The sequence below is a fragment of the Triticum dicoccoides genome, chromosome 7A, assembly GCF_002162155.2.
Source record: "Triticum dicoccoides isolate Atlit2015 ecotype Zavitan chromosome 7A, WEW_v2.0, whole genome shotgun sequence".
NCBI classification, from domain to species: domain Eukaryota; kingdom Viridiplantae; phylum Streptophyta; class Magnoliopsida; order Poales; family Poaceae; genus Triticum; species Triticum dicoccoides.
In genome coordinates, this window is record NC_041392.1 from 379,043,195 (window position 1) to 379,061,036 (window position 17,842).

Below are 17,842 nucleotides of genomic sequence, written 5' to 3' on the forward strand. Positions count from 1 at the left end.
AGGAAGAGGAGATGAGGCCTAGGGGCTGCCGCACGCCCCTCCCCCCAAGTCTGAATTGGACAAGGAGGGGGGCGCCCCCCCTTTCCTTTCTTCCCTCTCCTCCTTCCCCCCAAGTCCTAATCCAACTAGGGAAAGGGGGAGTCCTACTCCCGGTAGGAGTAGGACTCCTCCGGCGCGCCTCCTCCTAGGGCCGGCTGCACCCCCCCTTTTGCTCCTTTATATATTGGGGCAGGGGGCACCTCTAGACACACAAGTTGATCCTCGTGATCGTTTTCTTAGCCGTGTGCGGTGCCCCCTTCCACCATACTCCTTGATAATATTGTAGCGGTGCTTAGGCGAATCCCTGCTATGGTAGAACATCAAGATCTTCACCACGCCGTCGTGCTAACGGAACTCTTCCCCGACACTTTGCTGGATCGGAGTCCGAGGATCGTCATCGAGCTAAACGTGTGCTAAAACTCGGAGGTGTCGTAGTTTCGGTGCTTGATCGGTCGGGCCGTGAAGACGTACGACTACATCAACCGCGTTGTCATAACGCTTCCGCTGTCGGTCTATGAGGGTACGTAGACAACACTCTCCTCTCTCGTTTCTATGCATCACCATGATCTTGCGGGTGCGTAGGAATTTTTTTGAAATTAGTACGTTCCCCAACACCTAAGACAAGGTGATCCAATGTCTCCTATTTTGTTTAACATCGTCGTTGACATGTTGGCAATCTTGATAGGTAGGGCAAAGGAGGCCGGTCAGGTGGGTGTCTTGGTTTCTCATCTAGTTGATGGTGGTGTGTCCATCCTGCAGTACACTGATGATACAATCATATTTATGGAGCATGACTTGGCAAAAGCGAGAAATATGAAGCTGGTGTTATGCTTATTTGAACAATTGACCGGTTTGAAGATTAACTTTCATAAAAGCGAGTTGTTCTGTTTTGGTGGAGACAATGAGGAACAAGAGGCTTATAAGCAATTGTTTGGATGCGAATTGGGAGCATTACCTTTTACGTACCTAGGTATACCCATTCACCATCGTAAGCTGACAAACAGAGAATGGAAGTGCATCGAGGATCGGTTTGAGAAGAAACTGAGTTGCTGGAAGGGCAAACTCATGTCCTATGGAAGCCAATTGATTCTTATTAATTCGGTGCTCATGAGTATTCCTATGTTTCTCTTATCTTTCTTTGAAGTCCCAGTTCGGGTTTGGAAAAGGCTGGACTTCTATCGATCCCGATTCTTCTGGCAGAGTGATGAACTAAAGAGAAAATACCGACTCGCCAAATGGGATATCATCTGTCGACCAAAGGACCAGGGGGCCTTGGTATTGAGAATCTTGAAGTCAAGAACAGATGCCTTCTCAGTAAATGGCTCTATAAGTTATCAAGTGAGACGGAGGCAACTTGGGCGCAGATTCTTCGTAGCAAGTATCTGCAATCTAAGACTTTGTCACACGCGACGGTGAGACCGACTGATTCACCGTTTTGGAAGGGGCTCATGAGAGTCAAAGCTTCTTTCTTTAATAGAACAAAGTTTATTGTCGGTAATGGTAACACCACTCGATTCTAGGAGGACACTTGGCTTGGTGACACGCCGTTGGCACTTCAGTATCTGTCCCTGTATCGTATAGTTCAACGACGTGATGCTCTGGTTGCAACGATCATGCAGTCCATTCCCCTTAATATTCAGTTTAGAAGGGTGCTCATTGGCCACCGGTGGGAAGCATGGTCATCTGGTGAGTAGACTGATGGAGGTTCAGCTAGCTCATCAGCCCAATCAGTTGTGTTGGAAGCTTACTAGGTCTGGAGAGTTCACAGTCAAGTCGATGTATATCGATGTCATCAACTCTAGTGTTATTCCTAGTTCCAAACATGTTTAGAAAGTCAAGGTTCCTTTGAAAATTAAAGTGTTTATGTGGTTTGTGCATAAGCAAGTTATTTTAACAAAGATAATTTGGTTAAGCGCAACTGGACAGGATCTACTAGGTGTAGCTTCTGTGATCGGGACGAAACTATCAAGCACCTTTTCTTTGACTGCCCGTTAGCAAGAGTGTTGTGGCACATAGTGGAAATTTCCTTTAACATTACTCCTCCGAATTCGGCCAGTTCGTTATTTGGAACGTGGCTTGTTGGGATAGAGTCCGAAACAGCTAGACACATTCGCGTAGGAGTTTGTGCATTGTTATGGGCAATTTGGAACTACAGAAATGATTTGCCTTTTAACAGAACAACAACTATTCATTTTTTGCAGGTTTTATTCCGAGCAACTGCGCTTATCCGTATGTGGTCCTTACTCACTCCGACGGAGGCCAGGGAGCGTTTGGTTACAGGATCTGTCTGGTGGGAGATGGTAGCGCGGGATATCTTCGACCGGTTTGGATGGCGGTCATGTAATAGGATAGGCGATTAGTTTACCTATCTTTATTTTGCCAACTGGTTGTGGCTTTTGGGCCTTTTGTTTTTGGCGTTGTGGCTCTTGGTGAGCTAGCCATTTATTTGTTTTCAGACTTTCAGACCTTGCTGAACATCCTTTTTATTTATATAATTGTGGTCGTATGCATCGTTCTGATGCAAAGGCCGGGGAGTCCCCCCTTTTTGAAAAAAAGGAGAGAGGGAAAGGGAAAAGAGAAGAGAAGTAAGGAGGGGGCGCCGCCCCTCCCCCTAGTCCAATTCAGACTAAGCCTTGGCGGGCGCGCAGCCTCCCCTCTCTCTTTCCCCTAAAGCCCAATAAGGCCCATATACTCCCCGGCGAATTCCCGTAACTCTCCGGTACTCCGAAAAATACCCGAATCAGTCGGAACCTTTGCGATGTCCGAATATAGTCGTCCAATATATCGATCTTTACGTCTCGACAATTTCGAGACTCCTCGTCATGTCCTCGATCTCATCCAGGACTCCGAACTACCTTCGGTACATCAAAACACATAAACTCATATTACCCATCGTCACAAAACATTAAGTGTGCAGACCCTACGGGTTCGAGAACTATGTAGACATGACCGAGACTCATCTCCAGTCAATAACCAATAGCCGAACCTGAATGCTCATATTGGTTCCTACATATTCTACGAAGATCTTTATCGGTCAAACCGCATAACAACATACGTTGTTCCCTTTGTCATCGGTATGTTACTTGCCCAAGATTCAATCGTCGGTATCCTCATACCTAGTTCAATCTTGTTACTGGCAAGTCTCTTTACTCATTCCGTAATGCATCATCCCGCAACTAACTCATTAGTCACAATGCTTGCAAGGCTTATAGTGATGTGCATTACCGAGAGGGCCCAGAGATACCTCTCCGATACACGGAGTGACAAATCCTAATCTTGATCTATGCCAACTCAACAAACACCATCGGATACACCTGGAGAGCATCTTTATAATCAACCAGTTACGTTGTGACATTTGATAGCACACAAGGTGTCCTCTGGTATTTGGGAGTTGCATAATCTCATAGTCTGAGCAACATGTGTAAGTCATGAAGAAAGCAGTAGCAATGAAACTGTAACGATCATCATTCTAAGCTAATGGATGGGTCAAGTCAATCACATCATTCTCTAATGATGTGATCCCGCTTATCAAATGACAACTCTTTGTCCATGGCTAGGAAACTTAACCATCTTTGATTAACGAGCTAGTCAAGTAGAGGTATACTAGTGACACTCTGTTTGTCTATATATTAACACATGTACTAAGTTTCCGATTAATACAATTCTAGTGTAACATCCCAAAATTCTAAATTTTGGAATGTTATAATAAATAGATTGATTGATTGATTGTTGTGTGATTGATTGAGTGAAATTTGAAGCTTTTGAAAGTTAAATGAGAGGGAATAAAAGGACTTTCCCAAACTTTCACCTTTTTTCTTTTGATCCCCGTGAATTCAAATTCTTTTCATCACAAAACCCTGGAGAGAAGATGACATGACTTCTTCCATTTATTTAAATGACAAGGGGTGTTGAAAATAATTTTGAATTTCATTTGGAAATATTTCAATTCATAAACTTCATGCAGCTCAAAGATTTTCATGAGAGAAGATAAAATGACTTCTTCAAATTATATGAAATATGAGTTGGGAGTTTCAAAGAATTAAATTCAAAGTTCTTTTGAATTTATTTTCAATTTGGAGTTATTTGAGTCTTATTCAAATTATTTTTCTCCAAAAATAAAAAATACATGGAAAATAGGGTAACATGATTCCCTACAACAGAAAATTGGAGAGAAATAAATTTGAAATCATTTTGGTATTTTTAAAATGATTTTATTGAGTTTTTATTAGACCAGTAGCACTCTTTGAATTATCTGTTTTTGTGTGGATTTTATTTGGCATTATAAAAATGTCCATGTTGTAGAAAATCTTTTTCTCCAAATTTTGGTATATTATATGCCTATATACTATTTTTATTTCTATTTGTTTTATTCTATTTTTGTTTGTCTGAAAAAAAAATCTTTAAAAAAAATCCCCCAACTAGGCCGGCCCAGCCAACCGGGCCTGGACAGCCGCAGCCCAGCAACTCCCCGCGCCCGAACTAGCTACGCCTCGCTCGCCCGCTCGCTCCGTCGCGCGGACGCCGCTTCGCCAGCCGCCGACAGGTGGACCCCACCTGTCAGCTCCTTCTTCCCCAAGCCGAGCCGGAGTCCAACTCCAGCTCGCGTCGCCGGCCGCCGCCGTGTCCGACTCGACGTCCACCCCGCGCCACCTTGCCCCTCGCCCAAGCCACCGCCTCGCCCCCTTCTTTAAATACCGAGGCCCCGGCCTCGTTTTCCCCTCAAGCCGCAGCCGCCGACGCCCCGCACCCCCTCGTCGGAGTTGCAAACTATGACGAGATCCGCTGCCGTCGCCCGCTCCGCTCCGTCGCCCTCGACCGCAGCTGACCCCACCGACGACTCCGCCGCTCCGCTCCGCCCTTCCCCGACCGCTCCGCCATCGCCCCTGACCACCGGAGCCGCCACCCGCTCGAAACTGCCGCCGCCGCGGTAACTCCCCGCTCCTCCCTCGCCGTCAGATCTGGATCCAAAGGGCCAGATCGATTCTGTTTAAAAATAATAATAATGTAAACCTTTTCTTTAATTAGTAAACGTTCGCTGGTTAGGTATAGAAAACGAACGCTCGCCCTTTAGTTTTTTTCTTTTTCTGTCATTTCGGCCAGGGACCTATCTGTGATGTTTTTATTTACAATTTAGTCCCTGATCTTCAAACCATCATAACTTTTTACTCGTTAGTCCAAATTCAACGAAACCAATGCCCACTTCTTCGTTACGATCTCCTCTATCCATTAATCCAACTCAAACATGTTTTTGAAAAGTTTAAAAACTGAATTAGATCAGTTTTGAATTCAAACTTCATTTGATCATAACTTGAGTTCCGTAGCTCCGTTGGAGTTGATTCTTTTTGCAAATCGAAGCTCTTGACCTAAACTTTTTGATAAGGCCAAATTCATATAATTTTGGTACTGTTAGAAATTGTTTTATGTTGCAAGAGCTATTTGCTTGGTTTTGATGTTTTCCAAATCGACTTCTTCGGTCTTTCTGATCTTTTGAGTGATTGCTTATGTGTGGTTACTATTGCTTGCTTACGATATTTTGACCGGAGTGTGACGAGTAGATCTATCAAGATTTTTTAGTGCGAATCATCTTCATCAACATTGCAGGCAAGTTCACACTTTGATCATACCTTTTTCATACCCAGTTCTATGCATTAGTTTCACCCTCAAACATTGCATGAGTAGGATTGATAACATGTGGGAATTGGGACGTAGTTGATGAGGTAGGAACCTATTGCCCTGCATTCAAACCTTGGGAGTTACTTTTACGTTATGCTTACATTGCCATGTTATGCTCGTAGACGTGGATTGGGTTTTGAGAGTATTCATGACAGATGTGAGATTGTTAATTAATGGTTTACTTAATGTGGCAACTTAAACACACATCTAGGTGGATTGAGGCACCTGGTTATTCTAGGATTGCCTGTCTAGGCACCTGGGTAGACCAGGATTGCCTGTTTTTTATGGATCGCCACCCAGGCTCAAAGAGATCATGAGATTATTCATACTAGAAACTTCCGTGTGCAGCCACAAGCTATTATGGGCTCTAGCATAGTTGACTAAGTCGTGCGAACTCTTACAGTGGTAGACTAGCAGATGTAGGGGATGTAGGTGGTACTGTCTACCCGATCGTAAGGTGCTAGCGCTTCAAAGACTTTGTATCGGTCATCCGTCTTCTCAAACACCATGTAGTGCGAGAAACCAAACGGAGGCGGTCGAGTCTTGCGGGGAAAAGTGCGCAAACCTCTGCAGAGTGTAACAAACTAATCATGGTTAGCCATGTCCCCGGTTATGGACATCTTGAGTATCTAGTTCTTGGATTATCATGTTGATCTCATCATGTTACTTTAAATTAAGTTTGTTGGGTTTAATGATGTTACTTAATTGGGATTGAGAATGCTGTCAACCATTCTCAATGTTCAACAACCACCATGATAGTTAAATAAAATTTATTCCTTTGTAGTAGGGAAAAATTGGCTTTTCGCAAAAACCTTATAACCGTAGAGCTTTTCCACCAGCCAAATATGCATGTAGTGATAGCCATTGTTCATCATTCTCTATGGTGTGAATTTGCCAGTACATTCAATGTACTGACCCTTTGTGGTTGCAACGTCTCATGTTGCAGGATTTCTTACGACGAGTAAGTGATACGTTAGGGTTACGATTTCTACACTCAGCTTTGCCGTTGGTGTTGATGGGAATCCACAACCTTGTTACTTCCGCTATTTGGATTGAGGTAATGGTATTTTACGTTACTTATACATGTGATTTAGCTCTGTTATAAATCCTCGAGTACTGTGTGTGTCAGCATACCTATCCAGGGATGACACTTAAGCACAGAGACTTGATCCATTAGGGTCGGGTCGCTACAAGATGGTATCAGAGCACTTGTTGACTGTAGGACGTGACCCTAGAAACTAGCAAGCCCATAGCAAAGATTTTCTCTACAACTTTCCCTTTCAAAAGATCTTTTCCCTCTCTTCTCTTCTGAGCTTATTCAAAAAAAAATTCCTTTAGTGAGACCATACCCCTTTCCCCTTTTGACCACACGAAGATTCGACTGATGAGACCACTCCAAGAAGTACAAGATACCGGACAACTAAGACCACTTTGGAATGAAGAGGATTTTACCATACATCATAATAATGGAAGCTACAATGGTTGAAGACTCCGAAGACTAGGAGAATTTGAAGACTCTAAAGAATTTTCCAGATTTGTATGACCTAGGAAGGCTACCCTTATGGAACTTGGCAGACTATGGAAGTTGTCAATACCCGAGATCAAGGTGTATCGGAGAAAGACTGAAACAAGGAGCATGAGAACTCGAAGTTTTGTCAAAGAAAACCCTAGGGTAGGAGATATCAACTATGGAATGATAGCTCATGGGAATGACAAGAGCAGAAACACGGATATCCATGATGTTATCGCCCGCTTATGCTATTGTCACCGTGTTGAGTTAAGCATGCATATGCATGGAAGGATTGGATGGTAGAAGGCTGATGGAGCACCTATCAGTAAGATGAAGTTTTAACCTTAGCCGGTGTATCACTAGGACCTGGAGTGTTACATCAAGAAGTTAAGATGGAGCTACAAGAAGCCGTATTTTGACAAGGAGCATTTCGTGAAGATTTTAGGACCCAGAAGTTGAAGTAGCCAAGCTGGAGGAGCTACAACCTCGAGATACCGGAGATTTGTCAGGAACTGAAGGACAGTATGACCATGGTTCATGTGAAGGATGTTGAAACCAAAAGTTTGGAACGCAACTCCAGAATATTAAAGGTCGTCACGGAAGACTTCGCGTCAACAGAGTTGATCTGGCAAAAGAACTTGAGAAAGACAAGCATGATTGGAAGAAGCCATTGGAGTCATGAACAAGGCTTGAAGATTTGGAGACGTTGAAGATTTATTGACCTCTAGAAGATCAAACCCCTGTTATATACCTACGTTAGATGCGATGGTTGTGAGCTGTCATTTGTTTGATATTTTTTCAACAGCCACAATAAAATCTGCCTTTTCAAAACCTTTGTTTGTATTGTGTGCATCTCTCTCGATCTCTCTTATCTCACCCCAAACCCATGCACCCAATAGAGGATGAATGAAGATGAGCTTATATTTTCTGGACCGATGAGTCAAATGGAGATGGACCAATGGATTCAGAACATGGAGGATCACATGAAGAAAAACCTTATAGTCGGAAAGGATATAACCCAGCATGCTCTTCAGTGTTTTGAAAGAGGTGCTGCTACTTGGTGGAGGATGTACCAAACCATGAAAGGATGGCAAGTAGCGACCACTTGGAAAGAATTTAAGTTGACTCTGCCAAAGTCTCAGATTGTTTCCCAGAAGTTGAAGCCTTATGTAAAGGATATGAAGAAACCTTGTGCATGCAAGATTTGTGGAGAAATAGGACACACCCATAAAGGACACAAGGATGAATGCCCTAATAGTGAAGGAAGTCACCCAGTTGAAGAATGCCCAACTAGGCAGATTACTTGTTTCTTGCGTGAAGGGACTACCTACTATCCTGCTCAGTGTCATATTTACCCCATGGTACAATGAACCATCCAGCAGAAGAAAGAAGAAATGAAAGGAGCCCTCATGGAAATTTTAGAAGAAACTTCGATGAAGGAAAAGGTGGGCGACACACCGAAAGAAGAACCAATTAAACCCTACACCAAGTCATGCCATTCATGTGGAGAAGAAGGACACATCTCCCAAAATTGTTTGAATGGGGATCTAGTAGAATTCCCGACAGAGGAAGTAGAATATGACCCACAGGAAATAGAAGCCATGATTGGAATGGAAAAGTCCAGGAAGAGAAGCAGATTGGATACCAGGAAGGACCTGAGTCATATCACCTGTTACAGGTGCAAGGAGTCGGGGCACTACCTCCACAGTTGCCCAAAAAGGAAACCTCGATACTTGTCAGAAGTAATATGTTTTAGTTGTAATGGAGCAGGGCACTTTGCCAGAGGATGCCCCAAGGAGAAGGAGACTTCTGCTAGATAGTTGAGTTTGCAAAAAAAAGAAATGGAGTTGTAGAAGTGAGAACATTTTCTTTTATATTGAGATGTTGAGTTGAGACATGTAATGGAAAAGCGAGAGATTGTAATCAATTGAGAGTGAATAAAGTTAGCATCATTGGTACTGATATGGATTTTATGAGTTGTTAATCTATGAAGAAGAATTTTGACCATTTTTGAGGATATGAGAATTATGGTCTATGGAAGATTTGTGCATTTTAAGGGTGGTAGTACCCTATAAGAACCCTTGACCCCTGGAAAAGATAAGGATACTCCACTGAGTGGATTTCGGACAAAATGAATATGACTTTTGTCTTGATATGTGTGATACCCCAAGAGTGTGTGGGATGAAGTTGGAGACCGTCAGTTGTTCGGACCAAATGTGATCAAGGAGTCGGAAGAGAATGTTAAGTTGATTCGAGATAGACTGAAAGTAGCTCAGTCCAGGCAGAAGAGTTATGCAGACTTAAAAACGCAAGGAGGTAGTCTATGAAATTGGAGACAGAGCATGACTTCATGTGTTCCCTCTGCGAGGAATTAAATGATTTGTAGTTAAGGGAAAGTTAGCCTCGAGATTTGTAGGACCATACCGAGTTTTGGAGCGTATGGGAGAAGTGGCCAACAAGTTGGAGTCACTCGAAGGACTGTTAGGAGTTCATGATGTGTTTCATGTTTCCCAGTTGAAGAAGTGCCATGCAGAGATGGCCAATATTCCCCTGTAAGAACGCTTGACCCTGGAAAGGATAATGATGTTCCACGAAGTGGAATATGGACTTCATAAGTATAAGTTTTTATCTCGGTATGAGGGATATCCCACGAGGATGAAGAGATAAATTACTATTGGATGTAAAGGAGGTATGATGTCGGAAATATGGATCAATGGAAACTCCATGATGAGTCTGAGTAATCATGTCCTAGTTTGGTGCCAATAGAAGGAAGGAAGACAGTACAATTGGATGGATTTAAGAATACTAGGAAGTTGGAAGTTGGAATAATGATCAGTTGCCCGATGATAAGTTCAAGGACTACAAGTGATGAGATGGGCCATAACCCACAGGCCCTAGGACCTGCCAAGAAGCAAGCACATTCTTGCTGAAGGAAAAACCCTGGAGGAAGATACGACGTTTATCGACAGACGATTTTATAGGAGTAACGCAAAACCTGAGAGATTGTGAAGGAATGATAGATGTTTGTTTGGCTTGCAGAATCAATGGATTTATCCGAACCTTGGTTCGTCGACAAGAGAAATTCTGCAATACTTGTGAGGATGACCGCGTGTTAGAATGCGAGATTTGCTAAACCGTATACAAGGTAATGATTTGGGTGCGGGATGGATTGATCACCATACCGACTTACTCTTGTTATTTGCCTTGCTATATGGGATGGTAAATCTGAGTGACTTACCCATAGTAGAGCAATGACGATCGAAACCTTGTTTAAGCCATATAGGTATTTTTCCCTTGTACAAGGCAGTTTTTGCCAACCGTAGGTTATACGGTGAGGATCAACCCAGACCCATTTCCTGCAGGAGAAACCATACATTGTTGACCACCATGAGATATCGATAGTTGTTTAGTTTTGGCGCCAGGCCCGTCAGCTAAGAAGACCCAATCTCAGAATAACCTTACCAAGAGGAAAGGATGGAAGAATTGAGTAAAAGGTTATGCCATTACCGGAAGAGCCCAGAGAACGAATTATCCTTACGATCTGAGAAGACCGACACTGTCAAGAATAAGGGTGAAGTATATGAGTTTCGATGGAACCGTAACAATGTTTCTAAGGGTGGTAGCACCCGAGACCCCTGTGATGATCGATGGATTTTGAGGAGACCCCAAACCCTAACCTATTTCTTATTAGCCTCTCCAAATCTCGAGGACGAGATTCATTTTAAGGTGGTAGGTTTGTAACATCCCAAAATTCTAAATTTTGGAATGTTATAATAAATATATTGATTGATTGTTTGATTGTTGTGTGATTGATTGAGTGAAATTTGAAGCTTTTGAAAGTTAAATGAGAGGGAATAAAAGGACTTTCCCAAACTTTCACCTTTTTTCTTTTGATCCGGTGAATTCAAATTCTTTTCATCACAAAACCCTAGAGAGAAGATGACAGGACTTCTTCCATTTATTTAAATGACAAGGGGTGTTGAAAATAATTTTGAATTTCATTTGGAAATATTTCAATTCATAAACTTCATGCAACTCAATGATTTTCATGAGAGAAGATAAAATGACTTCTTCAAATTATATGAAATATAGGTTGGGAGTTTCAAAGAATTAAATTCAAAGTTCTTTTGAATTTATTTTCAATTTGGAGTTATTTGAGTCTTATTCAAATTATTTTTCTCCAAAAATAAAAAATACATGGAAAATAGGGTAACATGATTCCCTACAACAGAAAATTGGAGAGAAATAAATTTGAAATCATTTTGGTATTTTTAAAATGATTTTATTGAGTTTTTATTAGACCAATAGCACTCTTTGAATTATCTGTTTTTGTGTGGATTTTATTTGGCATTATAAAAATGTCCATGTTGTAGAAAATCTTTTTCTCCAAATTTTGGTATATTATATGCCTATATACTATTTTTATTTCTATTTGTTTTATTCTATTTTGTTTGTCTGAAAAAAAATCTTTAAAAAAAATCCCCCGACTAGGCCGGCCCAGCCAACCGGGCCAGGACAGCCGCAGCCCAGCACCTCCCCGCGCCCGAACCAGCTACGCCTCACTCGACCGCTCGCTCCGTCGCGCGGACGCCGCTTCGCCAGCCGCCGACAGGTGGACCCCACCTGTCAGCTCCTTCTTCCCCAAGCCGAGCAGGAGTCCAACTCCAGCTCGCGTCGCCGGCCGCCGCCGTGTCTGACTCGACGTCTACCCCGCGCCGCCTTGCCCCTCGCCCAAGCCACCGCCTCACCCCCTTCTTTAAATACCGAGGCCCCTGCCTCGTTTTCCCCTCAAGCCGTAGCCGCCGACGCCCCGCACCCCCTCGCCGGAGTTGCAAACTATGACGAGATCCGCTGCCGTCGCCCGCTCCGCTCCGTCGCCCTCGACCGCAGCTGACCCCGCCGACGACTCCGCCGCTCCGCTCCGCCCCTCCCCGACCGCTCCGCCGTCGCCCCTGACCACCGAAGCCGCTGCCCGCTCGAAACCGCCGCCGCCGCCGCGGTAACTCCCCGCTCCTCCCTCGCCGTCAGATCTGGATCCAAAGGGCCAGATCGATTCTGTTTAAAAAATAATAACATAAACCTTTTCTCTAATTAGTAAATGTTCGCTGGTTAGGTATAGAAAACGAACGCTCGCCCTTTAGTTTTTTTTCTTTTTCTGTCATTTCGGCCAGGGACCTATCTGTGATGTTTTTATTTACAGTTTAGTCCCTAATCTTCAAACCATCATAACTTTTTACTCGTTAGTCCAAATTCAACGAAACCAACGCCCACTTCTTCGTTACGATCTCCTCTATCCATTAATCCAACTCAAACATGTTTTTGAAAAGTTTAAAATTTGAATTAGATCAGTTTTGAATTCAAACTTCATTTGATCATAACTTGAGTTTCGTAGCTCCGTTGGAGTTGATTCTTTTTGCAAATCGCAGCTCTTGACCTAAACTTTCTGATAAGGCCAAATTCATATAATTTTGGTACTGTTAGAAATTGTTTTATGTTGCAAGAGCTATTTGCTTGGTTTTGATGTTTTCCGAATCGACTTCTTCGATCTTTCTGATCTTTTGAGTGATTGCTTATGTATGGTTACTATTGCTTGCTTACGATAGATTGACCGGAGTGTGACGAGTAGATCCATCAAGATTTTTGAGTGCAAATCATCTTCATCAACATTGCAGGCAAGTTCACACTTTGATCATACCTTTTTCATACCCAGTTTTATGCATTAGTTTCACCCTCAAACATTCCATGAGTAGGATTGATAACATGTGGGAATTGGGAAGTAGTTGATGAGGTAGGAACCTATTGCCCTGCATTCAAACCTTGGGAGTTACTTTTACGTTATGATTACATTGCCATGCTATGCTCGTAGACGTGGATTGGGTTTTGCGAGTATTCATGACAGATGTGAGATTGTTAATTAATGGTTTACTTAAGGTGGCAACTTAAACACACATCTGGGTGGATTGAGGCACCTGGTTATTCTAGGATTGCCTGTCTAGGCACCTGGGTAGACCAGGATTGCCTGTTTTTTTATGGACCGCCACCCAGGCTCAAAGGGATCATGAGATAATTCATACTAGAAACTTCCGTGTGCAGCCACAAGCTATTATGGGCTCTAGCATAGTTGACTAAGTCGTGCGAACTCTTACAGTGGTAGACTAGCAGATGTAGGGGATGTAGGTGGTACGGTCTACCCGATCCTAAGGTGCTAGCGCTTCTGAAAGACTATGTCTCGGTCATCCGTCTTCTCAAACACCCTGTAGTGCGAGAAACCAAACGGAGGCGATCGAGTCTTGTCGGGAAAAGTGCGCAAATCTCTGTAGAGTGTGACAAACTAATCATGGTTAGTCGTGTCCCCGGTTATGGACATCTTGAGTATCTAGTTCTTGGATTATCCTGTTGATCTCATCATGTTACTTTAAATTAAGTTTGTTAGGTTTAATGATGTTACTTAATTGGGATTGAGAATGTTGTCAACCATTCTCAATGTTCAACAACCACCATGATAGTTAAATAAAATTTATTCCTTTGTAGTAGGGAAAAATTGGCTTTTCGCAAAAACCTTATAACCGTAGAGCTTTTCCACCAGCCAAATATGCATGTAGTGATAGGCATTGTTCATCATTCTCTATGGCGTGAATTTGCCAGTACATTCAATGTACCGACCCTTTGTGGTTGCAACGTCTCATGTTGCAGGATTTCTTACGACGAGTAAGTGATACGTTAGGGTTACGATTTCTACACTCAACTTTGCCGTTGGTGTTGATGGGAATCCACAACCTTGTTACTTCCGCTATTTGGATTGAGGTAATAGTATTTTACGTTACTTATACATGTGATTTACCTCTGTTATAAATCCTCGAGTACTGTGTGTGTCAGCATACCGATCCAGGGATGACACTTAAGCACATAGACTTGATCCATTTGGGTCGGGTCGCTACATCTAGCATGAAAAATAAACATTTATCATGATATAAGGAAATATAAATAACAACTTTATTATTGCCTCTAGGGCATATTTCCTTCAGTCTCCCACTTGCACTAGAGTCAATAATCTAGTTCACATCGCCATGTGATTTAACACCAATAGTTCACATCTTTATGTGATTAGTTCACATCTCCATGTGACTAACACCCAAAGGGTTTACTAGAGTCGATAATCTAGTTCATAATGATATGTGATTAACACCCAAAGAGTGATCATGTTTTTCTTGTGAGAGAAATTTAGTCAACGGGTCCGCCACATTCAGAGCCGTATGTATTTTGCAAATTTTCTATGTCTACAATACTCTGCACGAAGCTACTCTAGCTAATTGCTCCCACTTTCTAAATGTATCTAGATCGAGACTTAGAGTCATCTAGATCAGTGTCAAAAGTTTGCATCGACATAACTCTTTACGACGAACTCTTTGTCACCTCCATAACCGAGAAACATTTTCTTATTCCACTAAGAATTATTTTTTTGACCATTGTCCAGTGATCCACTCCTGGATCACTATTGTACCCTCTTGCCAAACTTATGGTGAGGAACACAATAGGTCTGGTACACAGCATAGCATATTTTATAGAACCTATGACTGAGGCATGGGGAATGACTTTTCGTTCTCTTTCTATTTTCTGTCGTGGTCGGGCTTTGAGTCTTTACTCAACTTCACACCTTGCAACACAGGCAAGAACTCCTTCTTTGACTGTTCTATTTTGAACTACTTCAAAATCTTGTCAAGGTATGTACTCATTGAAAATATATCAAGCGTCTTGATCTATCTCTATAGATCTTGATGCTCAATATGTAAGTAGCTACAGCGAGGTCTTTCTTTGAAAAACTCCTTTCAAGCACTCCTTTATGATTTCCAGAAAATTCTACATTATTTCCGATCAACAATATGTCATTCACATATACTTATCTGAAATGTTGTAGTGCTCCCACTCACTTTCTTGTAAATATAGGCTTCACCGCAAGTCTGTATAAAACCATATGCTTTGATCACTTTATCAAAGCATATATTCCAACTCCGAGATGCTTGCACCAGTCCATAAATGTATCGCTGGAGCTTTCTCACTTTGTTAGCACCTTTAGGATTGACAAAACCTTCTGGTTGCATCATATACAACTCTTCTTTAAGAAATCCATTAAGGAATGCAGTTCTGACATCCATTTGCCAGATTTCATAAAATGCGGCAACTGCTAACATGATTCGGACAGACTTTTAAGCATCGATACGAGTGAGCAAATCTCATCGTAGTCAACACCTTGATCTTGTCGAAAACATTTTGCGACAATTCGATCTTTGTAGATAGTAACACTACTATCAGTGTCCGTCTTCCTCTTGAAGATCCATTTATTCTCAATGACACACCGATCATTGGGCAAGTCAATCAATGTCCATACTTTGTTCTCATACATGGATCCCATCTCAGATTTCATGGCCTCACGCCATTTTGCGGAATCTGGGCTCATCATCGCTTCCTCATAGTTCGTAGGTTCATCATGGTCTAGTGACATGACTTCCAGAACAGGATTACCGTACCACTCTGGTGCGGACCATACTCTGGTTGACCTACGAGGTTCGGTAGTAACTTGATCTGAAGTTTCATGATCATCATCATTAGCTTCCTTGTTAATTGGTGTAGGAATCACTGGAACTGATTTCTGTGATGAACTACTTTCCAATTTGGGAGAAGGAACAATTACCTCATCAAGTTCTACTTTCCTCCCACTCACTTCTTTCGAGAGAAACTCCTTCTCTAGAAAGGATCCATTCTTAGCAACAAAATATCTTGCCTTCGGATCTGTGATAGAAGGTGTACCCAACAGTTTCTTTTGGGTGTCCTATGAAGACGTGCTACTCCAATTTGGGTTCGAGCTTATCAGTTTGAAACTTTTTCATATAAGCAGCACAACCCCAAACTTTAAGAAATGACAGCTTTGGTTTCTTGCCAAACCATAGTTCATACGGTGTCATCTCAACGGATTTAGATGGTGCCCTATTTAACGTGAATGCAGCTGTCTCTAATGCATAACCCCAAAACGATAGCGATAAATCGTAAGAGACATCATAGGTCGCACCATATCTAGTAAAGTGCGATTACGACGTTCGGACACACCATTATGTTGTGGTGTTCCAGGTGGCGTGATTTGTGAAACTATTCCACATTGTTTCAAATGAAGACCAAACTCGTAACTCAAATATTTTCCTCCACGATCAGATAGTAGAAACTTTATTTTCTTGTTACGATGATTTTCCACTTCACTCTAAAATTCTTTGAACTTTTCAAATGTTTCATCAAGTAGATATACCCATATCTGCTCAAATCATCTATGAAGGTCACAAAATAACTATACCCGCCGCGAGCCTCAACACTCACCGTACCGCATACATCAGTATGTATTATTTCCAATAAGTCAGTTGCTCGCTCCATTGTTCCGTTCCGGAGAACGGAGTCTTTAGTCATCTTGCCCATGAGGCATGGTTTGTAAACATCAAGTGATTCATAATCAAGTGATTCCAAAAGCCCATCAGCATGGCGTTTCTTCATGCGCTTTACACCAATATGACCTAAACGGCAGTGCCACAAATAATTTGCACTATCATTATTAACTTTGCATCTTTTGGTTTCAATATTATGAATATATGTATCACTATGATTGAGATTCAATAAACCATTCACCTTGGGTGTATGACCATTGAAGGTTTTATTCATGTAAACAGAACAACAATTATTCTCTGACTTTAAATGAATAACCGTATTGCAATAAACATGATCAGATCATATTCATGATTAACGCAAACACAAAATAACATTTATTTAGGTTCAACACTAATCCTGAAAGTATAGCGAGTGTGCGATGATGATCATATAAATCTTGGAACCACTTCCAACACACATCGTCACTTCACCCTTAACTAGTCTCGGTTCATTCTGCAACTCCTGTTTCTAGTTACTCATCTTTAGCAACTGAACTAGTACCAAACACTGAGAGGTTGCTATAAACACTAGTAAAGTACACATCAATAACATGTATATCAAATATACCTTTGTTCACTTTGCCATCCTTCTTATCCGCCAAATACTTGGGGTAGTTCCGCTTCCAGTGACCAGTCCTTTGGCAGTAGAAGCACTTAGTCTCAGGCTTAGGTCTAGACTTGGGCTTCTTAACTTAAGCAGCAACTTGCTTGTCGTTCTTTTTGAAGTTCCCCTTCTTCCCTTTTCCCTTTTCTTGAAACTACTGGTCTCGTCAACCATCAACACTTGATGTTTTTCTTGATTTCTACCTTCGTCGATTTCAGCATCATGAAGATCTTGGGAATCGTTTCTGTTATCCCTTGCATATTATAGTTCATCACAAAGTTATAATAACTTGGTGATAGTGACTAGAGAAATTTGTCAATCACTATCTTATCTGGAAGATTAACTCCCACTTGATTCAAGTGATTGTAGTACTCAGACAATCTGAGTACATGCTCACTGGTTGAGCTATTCTCCTCCATCTTGTAGGCAAAGTATTTGTCAGAGGTCTCATACCTCTCGACTCGGGCATGAGTCTAAAATACCAATTTCAGCTCTTGGGACATCTTATATGCTCCGTGGCATTCAAAACATTTTTGACATCCCTGTTCTAAG